This window comes from Dipodomys merriami, unplaced genomic scaffold (genome assembly GCF_024711535.1).
Source record: "Dipodomys merriami isolate MVZ:Mamm:240054 unplaced genomic scaffold, mDipMer1.0.p SCAF_207, whole genome shotgun sequence".
Taxonomy (NCBI): domain Eukaryota; kingdom Metazoa; phylum Chordata; class Mammalia; order Rodentia; family Heteromyidae; genus Dipodomys; species Dipodomys merriami.
Genome location: NW_027203460.1, coordinates 813,934 through 836,379, shown reverse-complemented (window position 1 = coordinate 836,379; position 22,446 = coordinate 813,934). Strand labels below are relative to the sequence as shown.

Below are 22,446 nucleotides of genomic sequence, written 5' to 3'. Positions count from 1 at the left end.
TGATATTGGCATCGTAGAATGAGTTTTGGATAGCTCCCTCTTTTTCTATTTCATAGAAGAGGCTGAGGAGTATGGGTGTTAGTTCCTCATTAAAAGTCTTACATAATTCCGTAGTGAATGCATCTTGTCCTGGGCTTTTCCTTGTTGGAAAACTTCTGATTGCTTCCTTTATCTCATTGTAAGATATTGGCTTTTTTAATTGATTCGTTCTTTGCTCAGATTGGGTAACTTGTATTTCTCTAAAAATGCATCCATTTCTGATAGGTTTTCTTTCTTTAGAGAGTATGGATTCTGGATATAGTTCTTTAGAATTGCTTGGATGTCTTGGGTATTTGTTGTGATTTTTCCCGTGGCATCCCTGATCTTGTTAATTTGGGTTTCCTCTCTTAAGTAATCTTGCCAAAGGTCCATCAATTTTATGTATTTTTTTTTAAAAAAACAGCTTTTTGTTTTATTAATTTTATTTATAATTTTCTTAATCTCTAGCTCATTAATTTCAGCTCTTAATTTGGTAATCTGGTTCCGTCTAGTAACTTTAGGTTCCACTTTTTTCATGTTTTTCTAGTAGTTTACAACATGGGATTATTTACTTAGTCCATCTCTATTTTCTTGATGTGGACACTGAGGGCAATAAATTTGCCCCCTCAGGAATGCTTTTGCTGTGTCCCACAGGTTTCTTGATGTGTATTCATTTTCATTGAATTGTGGGATCCTATGTATCTTGTTAAATATTTTCTCCCCAAACTAGGTTTTTGATGTTATTTAGGGTGAAATTTTCTTAGATGTTTGCATGAAGCACAATGGATGTGTAATGATACTTGAATTCACTGTTGGAAGAGAGTCCCATGTACCACTACATTTACTCTGGAATTTGTCCCAATTGACAGATTATGAGCTTGAGGATCAAGGAGGAATACCTTTCTAGGATGTCTGGTCTGCTATGTCTGCTATGTCCTAGAGCTAGAGGCATGGCCTGGACTTTTGCCACTGCCTATGCATTTAATAGTTGCCTCTATATTCAGTAGATGCTCTTGTACAGCTACAGGTATTTCAACCCACTCAGGACCCATGTGCCTGGGTCATCAGATTATAGGAAGAAAAAATCCACAGTATATAGGATGCAAGAATTGTACAACATAAATATTGACATTTTAATAGAGTTAGAAGAGTAAATAAAATAAACATTTTACATCAATCATGACAAAAAGTAAAATAGATATTTTCCCAGGGAGGGGAGAAGGAACCTATAACACTAGATCTTCCTATAAGTTGCCTATAAGCAGAAATGTTAGGTCAGGGTAGTCAAAGGGATCTACCACCTCATTACAGAAAGGCTTCTCTTCCTGAGTTGAGGGAGGGACATATTCAAATTTCTCCATTGGAGATTGGTTTTCCTGCAGCAGATACTCTGTGAGGACAGACTCCCTTTCCTCAACCGAATCAAGCTTTGAGACATCACTTATTGGTGCTTCTGAACACAGACTGGGGAAATTTTCCTCAAACCCCACAAGTGCTGGTTTATCCTTCTTGCCAAGACATGTCCTGATTTGACTCACCTGGAGCTGATCTAGGCAGACTGTGAAAGTCAAGTGAATAAATTCTGGATCTTCTTCCACTGGAGTACCTGCAGGTTCATCTGCGTCATGTGTAGGGTTCAGAACAAGTGGGACATCCACAGGACTCGAAATCTGCTTGGTCTTTTCTGCAAATGGCCTTATCTGCTCTACATTCACATTCTTTCTGGAATCCAGTGATGACTCCAGATCTCCATCATCACCATTGGTGACGCCACTGAGGGTTCTTTATTTCGAATTCAGAGAAAGCTGCTCTATGGTGATCGAAACCTGAGAATGTAAATAAGTAAAGGATTCTTAGAGTGGAGTCTATAAGTTCAGGTGTAATTAAACTGCCATGAGGTTTTAATGAAGAAAGCTATTGAACTTGAGTTTGGACTGAACAGTGGTGAGAAGGTAGGGAGTTTCTAATCAGCACCGATGCCTGAATATTTTCAAAAAGAAACAGGCATTACCTGGCAGAGTATCCATAAAAGGACATTTTGTCAAGCTGGGTAGTACTAAGGGCTCCTGGCCAATCACCATCCTGAGAAGCCCATCCCTAGGGGCCTAGTTTCGATCACTACTCACAAAGTCTTGGCACCTATACAAGGACTCCTCTTTTTTCTAGCTCTGATAAATCATGTGTCACTCCATTGGTCAAGAAGGATGTGTAAGAGGAAGAGCAAGTCCAAGAATGCAAGTTGAATATGACATAGTATATGAGTTTATTCAGGGTGTCTTGGTTCCTGGGCTCATAGAAATCATCAGTGGAAAAGTCCATCCGCAAAGTGAAGATGGAATAAAGGGTTCTGGGAGCAGATTGGTGGCAAGGTGAGAACCTGCCCTCCCCCTTCTCTGCCTCCCATAGCCCCTTTCTTACAAACCCCATGCAGAGGCTGTCCATCCTCTATGCAGAGGTGCATTTATTAGGAAGTGGGAGGAGATTCCTAGGATTAGGATGCTTCTCACAACCCAGTTCTAAGAAGCTGCTGCAAGACAATTCTCCAAATTTCTCACTGTGGGTTGTTCCCCCCAGGATATGATTCTCTGCACACAATATTTCCTGTCATTGATGAGAGACCACAACCACACCCACACCTATGCCATCTGCCAACTACTAAAGTCCCAAGCCTTAACTCCCTGGTGGAAATCATAAATAGTGTGCAAAGGAGAAATGTGTACTTTGAATCAGAAGCCTCAAAGATACCCAGTTTGCTAGGAGAGGCCTTCTCTTTGTGCCAGAGTTCACTTACTTCTTGTTCATCTTCCTTACAGTTAGGGCAGAGGGATCTGTACCTATGGGAGGACAGGAGAACATCACTTTAATGGCTCCTCTTTTCAGAACTAACAGGACACCTAAGGATCTGGCTAAGTCCCAGATGGGAATGTGAAACTGAGAGACAACAGTGAAGTATGTCTATTCAGTCCTGTGAAAATTCTGCTAAGAGGCTTATAGAAGTCTGTTCAAAGTAAATGTGCCAATGGTTCACCTCCAATCTTAGCTAATCAGGATGCAGAGATCTGAGAATCACCGTTTGAAGCAAGTCTGGCAGAAAAATTTGAAGACCCTTATCTAAAAGGCAGAAATGACCCTGTGACTCAAATGGTAGAGTGCTAGCTTTGAGCACCAAAAGATTGGTACTTAGACCCTGAGTTCAAGTAGCAAGACATAAAAAGTAAATGGTTCAGGGCTTACAAATGGAAGGCATCCCTACTGGCTCAGAAGTCATTTAGCCACCTTTGACACCCTAGCCCTTTCTCTGATTACATTATTTCACAGGCCTCCACGATTACTACTGAAAACTTATTTACAAATGGTAAATGTGATTTCCTGGAGCCTCAGCTAGGTGAGAGCTACTGGCTCATGCCTGTAATCCTGGTTTGTCACAGATTTCTAAAGCTCCAGTAGCTTCTGAGGGAAATGAAATGTCCTGGCTGGCCAGTCTTAAGAAATTAGTCATGCTGTGTTTTTCTTTGTCTTATGCCAAGTTCTTGTGAGAAGACCCCAGTGAAACAAACAGTCTCAGATTGGAGCCAGTACTCCCAAGACTCATCCATGAGGGCTGGCTGAGCAGCCCCAGATTGAAAGAGGAGCACTCACTTTTTAAACATAACAGCCAGCACTTGCTCCATTTTCCCACAGCCTATAGTTGTATAGGAAGTTTTGAATAAAGAAGAGATCTCCTTTCTGGTGGGCAGGGACTAGGTTAATCACAAGCATCTCCAGGCCTGCCTCCAAGCTCCATAATTTACAGGGTATATCCCAGGTTGGAGCCGACTCCTTTTCACACTAAGGTGGTAAAAAGAATGGATCTTTCAAACATGGAATTGGGAGCACACTTCAAATTGAGTAACTGTAATAGAGTGGATTGAAAACTACGTAGAAAGAATTATTTCAATATAGACACTTAAAAGCACACAAGAAGATGGTTCTAGTCTGAGTAGGATGAGATCAAATATGTTTCCTATCATGATTACACCTCGCCTGAGTTGCTCTGTATTTCTCTTGGTTTCTACTTGGACAAAGGCCTGAGAAACTAGATTTGGTTCTTGGCACTGATCCAATGTCTGAAGCTTTGAGTGATGCACTCACTCGTGCCTGAGACCAGAGTCTCCTGACTTTTTTGGGGGGGGGGGCGTCATGGGGCCTGAACTCTGGGCCTGGGCGCTGTCCCTCAGCTCTTCAGCTCAAGGCTAGTGCTCTACCATTTGAGCCACAGCACAACTTCCAGCTTTTTCCTTTTTGCTTATGTGGTGCTGAAGAATTGAACCCAGGGCCTCACGCATGCAAGGCAAGCACTCTACCACTGAGCCACCTTCCCAGCCCCAAGTCTCCTGACTTTTGAACACAGAATAAGAACATCTTTCTTGTTCCAGAGCCACAGGCCAAATGAGCTGACTTGAGCAAACTTTCATAGTTTGCTATCACAGTTCCATGTTCTAATCCACTGTGAGGGAGGCAAGGTCACCTCTCAGGTCCCAATAATCTAAGCTGCTTGCTCACGTAAGACCTTCCCCAAAACAAACGAGTCTGAAATCACCACTTCAACATCACAATATACACATATGGACATAGTAAACAGCATACCTTGTTTGTCGAATCCCCTAGGTACTGGCATGGTCTCAGCTTCAAGGAGCCATTCTTAGGTCAGATCCATGCCTTATTAGTCACTATTCCTATCACTCGGCACAAATCATTTTACTTCTCAGGGCACTCTCAGCCTGCTATGTGCTTCCTGCACATGTTTTTTACATCTATATCTTAGGACATTATTTTGTTTCTGTATCCTAATCTTCTGTTTGCCCTTAAGGGCAATCATCAGCAAAATATGCAAGTACCTAGAGGTGGGAAGATCAAAGAAGCATTGGTAAACAAACATTACACACATAGATATTTTTACAGGTGTCCATTCTTGTAAGAAAAAAGACTTTTTTTATTCTGTTGCCAAATATTTTATGAAGTAGGGAAGGGGAGAATGAAAAGGTGCTGCATTGTTTTTATTGTTATGATGACTATTATTTTAATAATACTACAGCATTTAAGGAATGTTATATGTAAAGCTAGATAGAAAACTGCTATTTAGTTTTTTTTTACAAGCTATTTGTTTATACAGTACTTGCCTCTGAAGTCTTGGCTTCTGTGTGCCATGATCTATCCTTTTCCTTCAAGAAATACAAAAATGAATTTCACAAATTGCCGAGATGTTGTCCAATCTCTGGATGTGAATGTAAAATACAATGTTGCTTGAGAGAGAGAGAGAGAGAGAGAGAGAGAGAGAGAGAGAGAGAGAGAGAGAGAGAGAGAGAGAGAGAGAGAGAGAGAGAGAGAGAGAGAGAGAGAGAGAGAGAGAGAGAGTGTATGTGTATGTGTGCATGCTCACACACTCACATGAATGTTTTAGGCTTGTGCTCACGGTTACCTTGAGTATCTTCTGCTCAAAACTAGTGCTCTACTACCTAAGCCAAAACTCCACTTCCAGCTTATTGTAATTAATTGGAGATGAGAGACTCACAGAGTTTCTTGCCCAATCTGGATTGGAACTGAATCTTCAGTTTTCAATGTCCTGTGTTGCTGGGATTACAGGTAAGAGCCACCAGAATCTGCTGAGAGATCACGAAGGTTGCAAGTTTCAGTCAAGCTTCACAAAACACAATATCCAGCAACTCTAAATCCCTACATGATGGAATATGATGGAATGAGGGTAAATTAGGGGGATAGTATACTAGCATAACTTACATCATACCCTGGTCTCAATATCTACCATCACAAAACCAAACAAAATGAAGCAATTAAAAAAATCCATCTTATAATAATTTAATTGTGAAAATAATTAAAAAGGGAAAATATTCATATTTATAGGGGATAGTGGATGGCAGAATACGTAAAGGAAAATTGTATACTGCAGGAAAATTATTCTCTGGTATTGTCATGGTGGATATATGGTAATGCTTTACAAAGCAGCAATAAATAAAGATATATCTACTACCTATAATCTAACATGTCTCTATCCCTATCCACTTCCAATCCTTTAGTGAACATTATCAATTTATGGATGTTTATGGTATATTCCAAAATAACAAGTAGAGTCACGATGTTACCAAATTACATTAGTAATCAAAGTTTTAAGAGGTGAAAGTGCGCTGGGAAGGTCGCTCAGTGGTAGAGCGCTTGCCTTGCATGCCTGAGACCCTGGGTTGGATTCCTCAGCACCACATCAGCAAAAAAAGAAGAAGAAAAAATACATGCAGACAAGGCAAAACTTTCAGGTTCCCTTCTAATTACTTCTAAAACCCACAACATAAAAGATCTCATTGAGATAAACAGATGGACACACAACTGTAATCCCTTTACTCAGAAGGTTTTGGCAGGAGGATTGGAGTATGACTCAAATGTGTTTGACCCACCAAGACCTAAGGCAAAGCACATCAAAAATGAACACATGAATAAATAAAATATCAGTCCCATGAACTCCTGCCTTATCTTCTTTACTCCCTAGGTCCAGGATTATGGTGTTCACCACATCACAACCTGTTTAGTTATTTTAAGAAACAGATGGATGCCGGGCACTGGTGGCTCACGCCTGTAATCCTAGCTACTCAGGATGCTGAGATCTGAGGATCTCGGTTCAAAGCCAGCCAGGGCAGGAGAGACCGTGAGACTCCTATCTCCAATAAAAACCACCAGAAAACCGGAAGTGGCACTGTAGCTCAAGTGGTAGAGTGCTCACCTTGAGCTGAAGAGCTGAGGGACAGTGCCCAGGCCCAGAGTTCAAGCCCCATGACCGAAAAAAAAAAAGGAAACAGATGGTTTTCCCTGATGCAAAGGGTCAGAAAAGGGTAAATGGTGTTCAGAGTCCTTTGGTGGAAACCAAGTCCTTAGCACAAAATGCAGGGATGTTCTTATTGGCCTGTTCCAATGTAAACACAGCAGATGGGCTCCTAACCCCAAGCCCCTGGACAGCAATGTCTCTGTGCAATACTAGGGTGAAGGCAGTTCCAGACACCAGAGGAAGAGCTGATTCTATGTGAGGTTGAAATACAGCAGGGTCAAGCTTACTTCTCAATACACACACACCACCACTACCCTTACCACCATTACCACTACCACCACCACACTAAAGAGTCTTTAGCATTCTGGCCATCAGCCTCTCCCCAAAACTTATGCTATTATACAAGTTATTCCAAGACAAACTCATCAGTGTTGAAGGGATTGAGTTGCCACTGTTCTTTCTACACCTTTCAGTGTTTCGTGTTTCAAACTAGAAAGGTCTAAGGTGACCACATAACTGCCTAAGTTGAAATGATGTTTGCATGGAGACCTAGCTATGTAATGGTGGACAAGCTGCATAACTTCAATCCTTGGGGTTTTTTTAATCTGCAAATAAATAGGGATTAGTATAGGGGTGCATGCCTGTTTACCTATTTATGGACAGAAGGAGAATAGCAGACCACAGCCAAACCAATGTGAAAGAAAATGGGAAGAAGCAAAAGGACTGGAAGCGTGGCTACAGTGGTAATGTTGAGGTGCTGCCCTAACTTGTGGAGAGCCCTGAACATAATACCACTGGAATTCACCAAAGCAAATTGAAATACCTCAGAATGCCTGATAAAATGTCTGTAATAAATAATGAAAATATAAACATGTGTCACACATCCCCTCACCCCCTAGTCCTCATATCCTATGCAGGACAGAGCTGAAAGCTCAGTAAAGACTTGGTGCTAAGGATACAGGCCTGGGATGGGCCTAGTGTGGCCAGAGTTGCTCTGACAGGTACAAGTTACCAAGCAAGAATGCATAGGTTGTCCTTCCTCACACATGTGTTCATTGCCTTCTCCAGGCTACGGGATGAACATGTCTGAAAGCACAGATAAAAATGTGCTATGCAGCTGGGAATATGGTTTAGTGATAGAATGCTTGCCTAGCATGCATGAAAGTCTGGGTTCTATTCCCCAGTACCATATAAACAAAACAAACAAAAGAAAGGTAGAAATTGCAATGTGGCTCAAGTGGTAGAATGCTAACCTTGAGCAAAAATAGGCTCAGGAACAGTGCCCAGGCCCTGAATTCAAGCCCCAGGGTTGGCAAAACCAAAAACAATAATAATTTAAAAAAAAAAAACTTGGTACTGCCATGTACCAGTGCCTCACTCCTATAATCCTAGCTACTCAGGATGCTGAAATCTGAGGATTGTGGTTCAAAGCCAGCCTGAGAAAGAAAGTCTAGGGGACACTTATCTCCAATTAGCCACCAGAAAACTGGATGTGGCACTGTGGCTCAGATGGTAGAATGTGTGCCTTGAGCTGAAGAGCTCAGGGACAGCACCCAGGCCCTGAATTCCAGCCCCAGAACTGACAAATTAATTAAGTAACATTTTTTTCCACACATATCCTGAGCTCCCAACCCCACAACTACTGAATATAATATGACCAAAATGCAAACTTAAAGTGCACTGAAGACTCAGAGGCCTGGGTAGGAACCTAGAGTCACCAAAGTTGTTCTGGTTAGCACCAACGCACCAAGCAGGAAGGGACTGGATGTCCTTTCTCACATACACCTTCACCTCCTTCTCCAGGCCGCAGAATGAACATGAAAGTATAGATGAAAATTTGATGCAGACTTGGAGAAAGGCGAGTGACCTGGGCAAGATATGAGTTTGCGAGAGCAAGTTCTGATGGGGTCTTTCTAGACCATCCCACATTGGGCCACATACCATGAACCTCTATTAAAGATACCAAGTTTCCATACTCTCCACATTTTATCCTACAGTCAGAAGAAGACAACATGCGGGCTGGGAAGGTGGCTCAGTGGTAGAGCGCTTGCCTTGCATGCATGAGGCCCTGGGTTCGATTGCTCAGCACCACATAAACAAAAAGAAAAAAAAAGCCGGAAGTGGCGCTGTGGCTCAAGTGGTTAGAGTGCTAGCCTTGAGTTGAAGAGCTGAGGGACAGCGTCCAAGCCCAGAGTTCAGGCCCCACGAATGGACCAAAAACAACAACAAAAAAAGAAGACAACATGCATCAAAATCTTGATGGCCAGGCTAAGAGCTGAGGTGCTTGCCTAGCTTATGAGAGGTCATGGGACACAATACCACTGGAATTTACCAAAAAGAAATAGAAATAATTTTGAATGCCTAATAAAATGTGTATCAAACCTATATGATGAAAACAAAAATCTTTTTGTGTTGGTCCTGGGGCTTGAACTCAGCCTAGGTGCTTTTCTTGAGGTTTTGTTTCCCTTTTGGGGGAGAGGGGGGAAAGGAAGGGGACAGTTGGTGATTATTGAAGACCTGGATTGGGTTCAAACTGCAATCTTCAGAGCTTCACCTCTTGAGTAGCTTGGAAAGCAGACATGAACCACTAGCACCTGGCAGAAATGTTTTCCACAGATCCCCTTAGGCCCTAACTCACTATCTTCTCCAAAGCAAGATTTGTTGAGGTCCAGCCAAACCATACTACATTAGGCCTTACACCCAGATCCTACACTCATAATTCCAGGCTTCTGAACCCTTTGCATTTTCTCATCACCCAGGACCTGAAGCCAAAGGAAGTCTCTGTAGAACAAGGGTTCAGCATCCTGGAGCCTCTTTTATGCTGAGAGTGATCTGGAGTATGGCTGAGAACAAAAAGAAAAAGCCATCTAGAGCACACTTTCTGCTCTCACCTTCTGATACCACCGCCCCGCTTCTAATGAGACAGATCTCAGGTCAGGCCTGACACAGTGATGGTAAGGGACATGACTCAGTGTAAAGGTGCCTACCTAGCTTGAAGGAGGCCATGTAACACAGGATCATTTTCATGGTCTTAACTCTAGACAAAATACTTTCATATGCCTAGTACAATGGGAATAAAACCTAGACACTGGAAAATGAATGTCTTATACAATTTTCCCAACCCCTAGGCTTTGCTAAGGACATGAACACTTTGAACAGGCTGATAATAGATGCAGATTCTGAGTTAATCAAACTAGGAATTGGCCAGAACATGAAGCAGGCCCGGAAAATGAACATGGCCCAGACCAGAGCAGGTCCAGAGTTGAAGTAGGCCAGGTGCAGACCCAGACTCAAAGCAACCAGGACTCCAAGCAGTCAGGACTCAGAGCAGCCCAGACTCAGAGCAGGCATAGAAAAGATGTGGACATACTGGCTGGGAAGGTGGCTCAGTGGTAGAGTGATTGCCTTGCATGCATGAAGCCCTGGGTTCAATTCCTCAGCACCAAATAAGCAAAAAGAAAAAAGTGGGAAGTTGTGCTGTGCCTCAAGTAGTAGAGTGCTAGCCTTGAGCTGAAGAGCTGAGGCACAGCGCCTAGGCCCAGAGTTCAGGCCCCACGACCGGACCCACCCCCCCAAAAAAAATAAAAATAAAGAAAAGATATGGGCATAGACTGGACTACAAGGAGGCCCAGGAACAGGTCTGGAATTGGAACCAGCATAGACTCAGAGTGGGCACAGAGTCTGAGGGGCCTAGACTAGGAACAGGCTTGGACTCAGACTCAAAGGACACCTGGACTCAGAGTAGGCACAAGAAATGGACTTTGACTTGGACGCTGCGCTGCAGACTTAAAGGAGGCCCAGGCTAGAAATATGCCTGTAACCAGAACTGGTGCAGATTTCAGAGCAGGCCCAAACTACAAAAGGCCTGGACTCAGACTCTAAGGAGGTTTGGACTCCAGGGAGGCCCAGACTCGGCACAGGGTTGTATTCACTAAAAACAAAATGAAATCACTTAGTAGGACTAATGAAATGTGTATATGTGTATAAGACCTATATGCTTGATATGTGCAATTAATAATTTAGAGGAATAATTTAGAAGTAACTTGTTTTGAAGCTCTTCTGCTTTCATCCTTGCTATGACCTCTTCCAAAGACAAAAATCTCTCCTCACATTCCCAGGCTCTGCAACCCCTTCCTAGCCCAGCCTTGAATTAGCTGTGTGTATCAAGCTGGACACTTACATCTCTTGAGCCTCAGTTTTTCTGAGAAAAAGGAAATGAGACCAGCTTCTACTCTGACATCAAATGCCCAATTCAAAAGGTCCCTCCTCTGAGAAGCTTCTCTGCTCCTCAGGAACGACAAACATGGGGCCAGAGATTGTCTGCCTCTGGCTGTGTCTCTACACTGGGTATGCCTAGAAGACCAAGGTGGACTCTTTTTCTTAACACTGGGTACGTGTCAGAGAATGTTTGCTGAATTTATGAAATTTTGCTACTATGCACATTCATCTTTACACCTTAGAAATCACCCCAGATATTCTTTCCTCTGGGATCCCTCCAAGGGCAGGGAGTACCCTATTGGGGTATCACCTACCTGAACACAGAGCATCCTAGAAGGGCATCACCTGCCTGAATACAGAGTACCTATGGGGATATCACCTGCCAGAACAATCTGTTACTACCCTCCAGACACATTTGTCTTCATGGGCAGCCTGGATACCAAGGGTACCAGCTACAAGTACAAGGTGGCACTGCTGGGAAGGCCCGGGAATTGCAGAACTGCCAGGTAAGATGTTGATTCACTGCTGCAATGACTGTCAGAGCCAAACCTAAAGCTGCAGGACCAGCAGAGGAATCCCTGTGTTTCCCAGGCTACTACCAAACCATCAACTGTAATTCTTGTTCTTGACTGTGTGGTTTAGGTCATCAAATTAAAATCTCAGACTCCCTAACCCAGAGAATTAGTAATCACTTTGTGTTGATTAGACCAATATCAACTGTAAATGAAAGAAAACACAAAACTGAGCAAAGGAAAAGGTAATGTACTTCTACCTGAGAATGAGAAGCTGAGGTGCAGCTTCAGGCTCAGCTGTATCCAGGTGTGCAGGCAGCATTGTTGCAGTGCCCTGCATGTTCAGTGTCTAATGTCTTCTGCTTTCTCTCCAGTCCATGGAAGGGGGGATGGGCTCTGATGGAGCCACAAGCCCCAACCCAACCTGTCTAGGTCTTGTGGTCTCTTCTTGGGCCAGTCAAGATTCAGGACTCTGGGATGCTCTGTCCAAACCAGTATCCTTCCTGTCCCTGGAAGATGAAGAACTCTATAAAGGAATTGTTGCAGGTGCCTCCCAGAGGAGAAAGATAAAGCCCACTATTAGCCACCTTCAGAGCAATGAGCGACCTTTTCTCAGCTTATCCTGAAATGAAAATAGCTTTGTTGCACACGGCTTTCCCTCCTTATGAGCACTTCTAGGGATACCTAATGTGTCAGGCTCAGGTGTTAGATGCTCATCTCAGCCTGGTTATTATGATTCCCTTCCTTGCATAAACACTACACACACACACACACACACACACACACACACACACACACACACACACACACACACACACACACACACACACACACACGCCTTCCAAGTCCCAAATCTGTTGGGTTGAAGATGGACATGCATGGCTTCAGGACTAGCTTCACAGTCATAGGTGCCATAGTCATAGATGGAACAAATATCTCCTTCAGTCACCTACCTTGGTTTACTTCTCTCTCACTCTTCCTGCAAAATTCCTGCCAATTTAAAGTATGCTATATAAGGCCTTCCTTTTGTTTACATTAAGAAGCATCTTCTCTTATTCTTGGCCATGACTGGGTATTTGATAATTTGGGTTGCTAATTACTCAATCCTAGCAAAACAGTTTCATGAGGGGATCTTTAGGAACCTCTTCAGAAGATTATAGCCCTTACATGTCCTCTTAAGGCCTTGAAAGCCATGCTTCCATGAGCTTCATCCCTAGGCCTTCCCAACCATCGAAACTTCTTCCGCTTCCTCACCAGTTCCTAGGGACAAGCACTTAGGGGTCCTAGCACAAGAGGCAGGTGACTCTCTAGTCTCTACAAACGATTGGATTCGGTATGCCTGAGACGACGGAGTCCTAGCCACAGGTACCCCTCATTCCAGAGGCACAAAATTAACATCTCACCAACTCTGACAAATTTCCTTACATCGGTGGAAGAGTCTCCTCAGTCTCTCTCTCTCCCCTCCTACACAGGTTCTCGCACACTCTGCTTCCATTTCTTTTCATGCATGTCCACACCTGAACCCCTGTAATTGTCTGTCAGCACAGGATGCCATCTGGGAAATTCACTCCTGTGTATGTCACCAGACAGAGGTAAGGTTTAGTGAAGCTCCCCTTTAAATATAGTAACTCTTCACTTAGGGTTTTTGACTTCGATCACAGAATTTCTGGACAAGTCCAAAAACTTGGCAGAGATTTGTTAAGTAAACAACAAGGAAACAGACAGACAAAAAAGCAAACAGAAGGGTAGGGGCACACTCTAGCAAAGTGTGGGTGGTCTCATAGGGATACAAAGCACAGAGACACACACACAAGGAGACACCCAGAAAGACACACAGGTCCTTGAGCTGTTGGGTATTTATAGGGAAAAGACAGGGGGTCTGGCTTTGAGTTATGCAAAGCTGGGTGCTTTGTCTTTGCTTTTACTACACCTGGTGTTATACTCTGAGTTTCCAGGAAAGAATGCATCTTGCCATAAAACAGATCCTTATCCTTGAAATAAGGAGACACCCTGCTGTCTGCATTGTGGGGCATCCTGTCAGGCAGTTGTGAATTCTTGGGTGAGAAATGCATCCCTCAGGAAAGAATGCATTCAGTTGCCTCTCTTTGAAGCAAAGATAGCATTTCTAAGATTTTAGGTGCCATATTTCAGAGTTGTCAACAAAAGGCCTCAGTTTCCATAAGTTATCCTGCTTCATGTAGACCTCTGCAAGTTCTCCCTGGCCACCTACCTTGGCAGCCTCTAGCCACGTTGTCCAGCACCTGGCCTCCTTTCCCCGTGTCCGTTAGAAGCCCGACCCCTAAGAGAGGCTCCTACTGGGATGCAGGGGTGATATCGGGTTTGTGTGTATAAATCTGAATGGAATAGTCTCCCATAGGTCAGGTTGTTCTCCGGGAGGCCTGGCGCCACAGAGAGTTGGAGATGCCTCAGGTCCCAGAACTGCAAGTCTTTCTCCGTGGGGGAGTGCTGGCTTTCTCTCTCCATAGTGTCTTGGTCCGATAAGGCACTGCAGGCCTCGCAGGCCTCTGCCACCCTCTCCTACCACCACAGGGCCTCGGAGAGCGGAAGCAGGGAGCAGACTGCCCCCACTTTCTGGCACAGTGGCTCTGAGCAGGGAGGGGAAGGTGCAGGCCACCTTTCCTGCTGGCACAGGGACTTGGAGCTGGGCACAGGCAGCCTTCACTTGCCGGCACAGCAGGCCAAAGTGGGGAGGACGTGGGCCATCCTTGCCTCCCTGCACAGAGGCCCAAAAACGGGGAGCAGGGTGCAAGCCATACTCACCTACTGGTACAGGAGTGGGAGCCACCCTCACCTGACACCACTAGGGCACGGGGAGAGGGCCCCCCCTCACTGCTGACACCCAGGGGCAAAGGCAAGGGCAAGGGTAAGTGTCAGGACTAGGTGGGAGCACGTGGGGGCCAAGGATAGGGGAGCGCCTGCGAGGAGCAGGGTGGCATGTGTGAGCACTGTGAGGAGCGGTACATGCAGGTTGCACTGGGCAGCCAGGAGGCAGCAAGAGCCACAAGGTAAGGAGTGGGGCTGGGGAGGGACGGAGAACATGGGGGCGTGTGTGCAGGGGATGGGGCGATGGGATGGGCGGGGCTAAGGGAGGGCTCGGAGAGAGCCGTGCTGTGACAGGACAGGGCTACGAGGAAAGTAGCACTTGAGGAGGGAGGGGCGTGGCGCGAGAGCAGTGGGCCTGGTGTGATGTCAACACATCTCACAGGTTGTTATTGGGCTGTCCTTAAATCCCTTACTCCACCTATATCCATTTTTCTTCCAAAACAGCTCTGGTAACTGTGGATGTCCTTTTTTCCTCACCACCATCCTTTTCTCCAGCTCCCTACAGATAAGTTGTACCAGAACACAACTAAGCATTCTTTTTTTCTGGACCTCTTCCACAGCTATTATATGAATACAGAACTGTTTCCAAAGTTCTACTTTGAAACCTTCAATATCCTAGAACCACCTCCTTAACTGTCACCATTTAGATCCTTGGTATAAGGAAGTGAGGTTTGTGGATTTCTGTGACCTCTGAGTATTGACTTTCTCAGCTGTCCTTTTGACTATGTTTTTTGTTTATATGGACTACCCTAACCCCTAACCCGCTCTACAGCCTCAAGACTTCCACTAAAGAAGGGATCCCAGCTTCTTTTTAATTTCTATAGCACAAATCACTAGCAACTTATGTGTTTTAATTATCCCCATTAAGCTATACACTCTTCACTCCTTTTGAGAGAAATAACTTTATTTTCTTATTGTTCCTGGTTCACTAACATTCACTAACATTATGTTTTGAATAAGAAATGTCCTCCACAGGCTCATGTGTTGAATATTTGCTCTCCAGAGGGCAGTGCTATTTTCAAGGATTCTAGAAACTTGGAGAGATGGGGCCTAGCTGAAAAAAAATAATTCAATGAGGGACACACGACTAGGCCTTGAACTCAGAGTTTAGGTGCTGTCTCTTAGCTTTTTCACACAAGCCTTGCACACTACCACTTCAACTCCACATCCAGCTTTTGTTTCAGTTGTCAATTGCAGGTAATTCACATGTCTTTTTCTGCCCTGTCTGACTTTTATCGATCAAAGCTTCCTGAGTAGCTAGGATTACAAGCATGAGCCACAGATGCCCTGCACAAGCCTCATCTCTCCAAAGATTCTGCCCCACAACATTGCTATGCAATGGACAAAGCTCTGGTCACAGGACCTTTGGATCATTTCAAAACACGTTCATAATAACTCATGGTATAACTTAAGATTTAAATTATTATATAGTTTTAAATTTATGTGTTTTTCCTGATTGTAGAATCTCCTACAAGACTCAGCAGATCCAATGACAGGAAAGGAAATGAATTTGTCAGTCTCTGAAAGTTTAGAATATATTCATTAACTTCCAAACTTCATGTAAACCAGAAGTTATGCTGTTTCCTGCCTAAAAAGAGAAAATTATCAGCATAGTAAAAGTGAACATTTATAGTGAAAAGATATATTAGTAATTTGCTAATAGAGCAAATCTTCACCCATCTACCTATCCTTCTCATCAAAGGGAAAGAAAATAGTGACACGGTAAACTAACCTATAAGCTCTTATTACTTAACATACAATCATGGACAGTTAACCTGGTGCTGAGGGCTCATGTCTGTAATCCTAGCTACTCAGGAGGCTGAGATCTGAGGATCATAATTCAAAGCTAGCCTGGACAGAAAAGTTTGTGAGACTCTTATCTCCAATAAACTACTCCAAAAAAGCCAGAAGTAGCACTGTGGCTCAAGTGGGAGAACATTAATCGTGAGTACAAAGAGGCTCAGGGATAGCACCCAGGCCCTGAGTTCAAGCCCCAGGACCACCAAATACATACATACATACATACATACATACATACATACATACATACATGCATACATATATACATACATAAATAGATAGAAATAAATGAAATCAGAGACAGACATTATAGGACTATAAGCCAACTCCAACCTTGTTTTTGTAAATAAATTTAATTGGAACACAGACAATTACATTCGTTCATCCATTCATATACTTTCTGTGACATCCTATGTGTTATTAGGGCAAAGCTGAGTAATAGCTACAACGACAATGCCCTGCAAACTCTAACCTTGTACAGAGAAAGTTTGCTAACCCCTGTCCTACATCATACAGGCATCAATAACCAAAAATTGACTGAGAACAGGCACCTAAGAGAAATGTTCAGAATAAATGAAAGAAAAACAAGAAAAGTAGGTTAAAGGAAGATATCAAACATAAACTCCACCTAATCCATTAATTATGAAATAATTAAGAAATTAAAAGTAAAACTAATGCTTACTGAGTGCATACTCCTCTGCCAGCCAGGGAAAGATGAATGTTCCTTTCTCTGGTCTGCTGGGCACCAGTGACTTGTACTTGTAATCTTAATTATTCAGGAAACTTAGATCTTTGGATTTAGGTTCAAAGCCAGCAGAGCAGGAAAATCTTTGATACTCTTATCGCCAATTAACCACGGAAAAGCAGGAAGTGGAGTTGCTTGCACCCAAAGTGTGTGTGGGGGGGGGGGGAACAGCATTAAGGAACATTTTGGTGATTAGCAAAATCTGTGAGATCTAGCCACTGTTCATGTGGCAGATTGCCAACAGACTTGGATATACACAAGTCTTTTTTTTTGTTTTTTTTTTTGGGGGGGGTCCAGTTGTGGGGCCTGAACTATGGACCTGAGCACTGTCCCTCAGCTCTTCAGCTCAAGGCTAGCGCTCTACCACTTGAGCCACAGCGCCACTTCCGGCTTTTTTCTTTTTTTGCTTATGTGGTGCTGAGGAATCGAACCCAGGGCCTCATGCATGCAAGGCAATGCGCTCTACCACTGAGCCACCTTCCCAGCCCTATACACAAGTCGACTCAGGTTCAACAGTTAGAAACATTATATTGTCCCATAAGAGAAACATCATTGCTGGATGACATTTCAAAAGAACAAGAAGATAGCCTTCTCTAGAGGAGAGATCAGATTTTCGAATGATCCATTTGCATTGACTTCTATGGCAGCCTGCATCCAATCTGTGATGCCTGAGAGGACCTGGGTCTCAAGGAGCAATGATTCCACAGGTTGTGGAATATTTTCATGGTTATTTCACTTGTGTTCACATACATATCTCAATATTTATATAATTATCATTATATGCCAATGATTTCTCAGTAAGATGGTTTAAAATACACAGATATATGAAGATAGCACAAACAGAAAGACACATAGATGAACATGTTTTGGGAACCAACCCAGACTTGTGGGAATGATGGAATACAGCTAAACATAATGTTTGCATTTAAGGTAGGAATTATAATCCACATCAGATTTCTCTGTGATGATAATAGGCCCCTTGATCCTACTGTTGAGGCTTTCACAGTGGGCTAAATCTTCCCAAAAGTCACTGCTTGTAAATATAGTGAAATGCTCCAATTCCCTGCATTTACTGATTTATTGTTGACTCCCTCAGCACACTCATCTGCTCTGAGCACTGTCCTACCTGAGACTTGCAGTACAGAGCTTATTCTATAGCAGAAGGACATGCAAATATCAGCTCCCTCTAAAAAAAATAGAATGGTAGAAAGACAGCCTCTTCAGTAAATGGTGCTGGCAAAATTGGTTAATGACTTGTAGAAAACTAAAGCTAGATCCTTATATATCACCCTCCACCAGAATCAACTCCAAATGGATCAAAGACCTCGGAGTCAAAGCAGACACTCTGAAAACATTACAGGATGGATAGGAGAAACCCTAGGTCTCCTTTGCACAGGCCGAAATTTTCTTAATAGAGACCCAGAAGCACAAGAAATCAAAGAAAGGTTGGACAAATGGGATTGCATGAAATTGCAGAGCTTCTGCATGGCAAAGGACACAGCTAGCAAGATGAATAGAAAGCCCACAGATTGGGAGAAGATCTTCACTAGCCATACAACGGACAAGGGTCTCATAGCTAAAATATACCACGAACTCAAAAAATTAAATCCCCCAACAACAAATCTTCAATGAAACAACTGTCCAATAAATAAGTGGGCTGAAGAATTAAAGAGAAACTTCTCTGAAGAGGAAAGAAGGATGGCCAATAGACACATGAAGAAATGCTCAACCTACCTAGCCATAAAAGAAATGCAAATCAAAACAACATTGAGATACCACCTCACTCCAGTTAGAATGGCACAAATCAAGAACTCTAATAACAACAGATGCTGGAGGGGATGTAGACAGAAGGGAACCTTACTGCATTGTTGGTGGGAGTGTAAACTTGTTCAACCACTTTGGAAAGCAGTATGGAGGTTCTTCAAAAGACTCCACATAGGGCTGGGAAGGTGGCTCAGTGATATAGCACTTGCCTTGCATGCATGAGCCCCTGGGTTCGATTCCTCAGAACCACATAACCAAAAAGAAAAAAGCCGAAAGTGGTGCTGTGGCTCAAGCGGTAGAGTGCTAGCTTTGAGCTGAAGAGCTGAGGGACAGTGCCCAGGCCCAGAGTTCAGGACCCACCACTGGACCCCCCCCCCAAAAAAAAAGACTCCACATAGAGCTCCTCTATGACCCAGCAATTCCACTTTTGGGCATTTACCCAAATGTTTACTAACAAGACCACAGTAAAGCTACCAGCACAACTATGTTCATTGCAGCATTATTTACTATAGGTAAGATATGGAACCAACCCAGATGCCCCTCAGTAGATGAATGGATCTAGAAAATGTGGTATATATGCACAATGGAATTCAATGCCTCCATCAGAAAGAATGACATTGCCCCATTTGTTAGGAAATGGAAAGACTTGGAAAAAATTATATTAAGTGAAGTAAGCCAGGCCCAAAGAAACATAGGTCCTATGGTTTCCCTTATTTGCAATATCTATTATATGTCTGAGCCAAGCAGAAAAGGCCAGATAAGTTGATGTTAGAGAAATGAACCCTAAGATATGTATTCAGATGTTTTTTTTTCTTTCATGCGATTGTTTCTAACGCATTTATAAGATTATTTCTTTGTTGCTATGTATGTCCCTCCCCCACAGTATAACCCCTGCTTTCACTGTATTTGATGTCGGTATATTTTGTGGAGGGGAAGGGGAAAAACAAATCATTTAAATAGGGATACAGGTGGACCCATTGCAACAATGAGATGTACAAGTCGTTATGTCGAAAACGAACTTTACAACTTTGGTGGTGGGGGAGGTAGGCAGGGAGGATTGGGTGTGGGGCAGGGGAAGGATGGGAAGGGATGGGAAGGGGAAACAAAGGAGGAGGCTACAATGCTTGATAAGAAATGCACTCATTATCTTGCCCATGTAATTGTAACCCCTCTGTACAGTATTTTTACAATTAAAAAAAATATATCAGCTCCTTCTGCTGATAAAAACTCCATTTAGTGTTCAGGACTGTAATCTGAGAAATGTGTCTGGGGTTTGTGCTAAGATGGACTTTCCTTATGGCAGCATTACAAGGTAATTTATGAAAACTAAGAGATATTAAATATATGACTGGGTGTGAGTGAGGAGACAGTAGGTCTTTGTGAAATTTCCTGGCCAGGATGCTCTGTGTTCGCAAGTGTGCAGTGTGAAGTGCAGCTGGTGGGATCTGGAAGAGGCTTGGTGTAGCCTGAGTGTTCCCTGAGACTCTCCTGTGCAGCCTGTGGATTTGGCTTCAGTAGTTACTACATGAACTGGCTCTACCAGCCTCCAGGAAAGAGGTCTGAGTGGCTCTTATACATTAGTGGTGATAGCAGTGACAAAAACTATGCAGACTCTGTGAAAGGTCAATTCACCATCTCCAGAGACAACTCAAGGAGCACGCTGTTTCTGCAGATGGACAGTCTGAGAAGATAGGACATAGCTTTGTACTACTGTATGAGACACAGGGGACCCAAGTGTGACCCCAGACATTAACCTCCCTGATGGTTGCTCAAGACCAGCAAGTGTACTCAGCACCAGCATGGGACGCTCTGTGCCACCACGGGGATGCTCATCACACATTGATTTTCAGGATCTGCAGGTACAGAGAGAGGAGAAGCTATGGCCATCTGTCAGCATCTGGGGCTTCCTCTCTGTGTAACATTTTCCCACAGGAGATTGTCACAGCAGATTCTGATGTTCTGTTTTTGAGCTTACTGTGAATGTCTCTTTATTAAAAAGGGATTTGTTTGCTGTTATGTTTGTTACAGTACTAGAGTTGAGTACTGCCCCTTAGATCTTTAACTTGAGTCTGGCACTCTACCATTGTAGTCACAACTCACCTCTATCTTGTTGTTAGTTAAGTGAAGATTAGTTCTTGGATTTGTCTGCCCAGGGATAGATTCAAACTGATTCTCAGACCTCAGCCTCCTGAGCAGCTAGGGTTACAAGTATGAGCCACAGGAACACAGCTAAAAAGGCTATTTAAAAATCTTCATACTTTCATAGTAAGAGAAATAAATGAGATGCAGAAAAAAATACCTGTTACCCAACTAGAATCCAAAGGAAATAAAATTTTTAAATAAAGGGGAAATGAAAGTAAAAAGACTTCCAGAGAAGATGAAGGTGACAAAGGGAAAGATGGGGAAGATGAACACTCTGGGGACTCAATATGGCCAAATCATATATCACAAGCAGCCAGGCACCAGTGGCTCATGCCTGTAATCCTAGCTACTCAGGAGGCTGAGATCTGAGGATCATGGTTCAAAGCCAGCCTAGGCAGGAAAGTCCAGGAGACTCTTATCTCCAGTAAACCACTAGAAAACTGGACGTGGTGCTCTGACTTAGAAAACCAAGTACCTCTCCATCCTTCCCTCCCTCCCTTTCCCTCCTCTCTCCAACCCTCTCCCAACCCCTCCCTCCCCCTCTCTCTCTTCTCTCTCCTCTTTCAGTTTCTTTTTTCTCTATTTTGGATGTTCATGGGGCATGAACTTGGGGCCTGGACACCATCCCTGAGCTCTTATGTTCAAGGCTAGCACTTTGCTGCTTTAAGCCTCAACCCCACTTCTGCTTTTCATTTAGTCAATTGAAGAAAAGAGTTTTAGGGACTTTCCTGCCTGGACTGGCTTTGAACCACAATCCTCAGATCTCGGCTTCCTAAGTAGTTAGAATTGCAGGCATAAGCCTCCTGTGCTTGGCTCCCTCTCTCTTATTAGCACTGAGAAATAAACAATTCCTAAACTCCGGCGTGTTAGCAGCAAAAGAGACAGCAGAAACCATGGGACCTATGTTTCTTTGGGCCAGGCTTACTTCACTTAATATAATTTTTTTCCAAGTCTTTCCATTTCCTAATGAGTGGTGAGATGCCATTCTTTCTGATGGAGGCATAGAATTCCATTACACACACACACACACACACACACACACACACACACACACACACACACACACACACACACACAGCACATTTTTCCAATCCATTCATCTACTGAGGAGCATCTGTGTTGGTTCCATATCTTGACTATGGTAAATAATGCTGCCATAAACATAGTTGCTTAGAAAGCTGAGATCTGAGGATGGTTGTTCAAAGCCAGCCCTGGCAGGAAAGTCTGTGAAACTGTTATTGTCTATTAACCGGCAAAAGCAGAGAAGTGGCTCAAGTGGTATGTTGCTAGCCTTGAGCAATAAACTTCAGTAAGGAGTTCAAGCTTAGAATGGTACAAGTAAAGTACAAGTGAAGGAGAAGTGGAAGGATGAGAGGAGGGGAGAGAAAATTAAAGAGGAGGAAAATGCAAACAATTGCACTAAAAATATAGCTCAATAATGATACAATAATAAAATGATGATACAGGGCTGGAAGGTGGCTTAGTGGTAGAGTGCCTGCCTTGCATGCATGAGGCCCTGGGTTCGATTCCTCAGCACCACATAAGCAGAAAAAGCTGGAAGTGGTGCTGTGGCTCAAGTGGTAGAGTGCTAGCCT

At 43.5% G+C, this 22,446-nt stretch overlaps 1 long non-coding RNA gene across 1 annotated transcript in view; it reads right to left on the bottom strand.

Annotated features, from left to right (window-relative positions):
• Positions 1–4,655: 4,655 nt before the first annotated feature.
• LOC138833422 (uncharacterized) overlaps positions 4,656–22,446 on the bottom strand; it is a 29,546-nt gene continuing 11,755 nt past the window's right edge. Inside the window, exons 2-3 of the long non-coding RNA XR_011373899.1 lie at positions 5,570–5,660; positions 4,656–4,895 (exon numbers count right to left, since the gene is read on the bottom strand). This is a non-coding gene — a long non-coding RNA (uncharacterized lncRNA). The remainder of the gene's footprint in view (positions 4,896–5,569; positions 5,661–22,446) is intronic.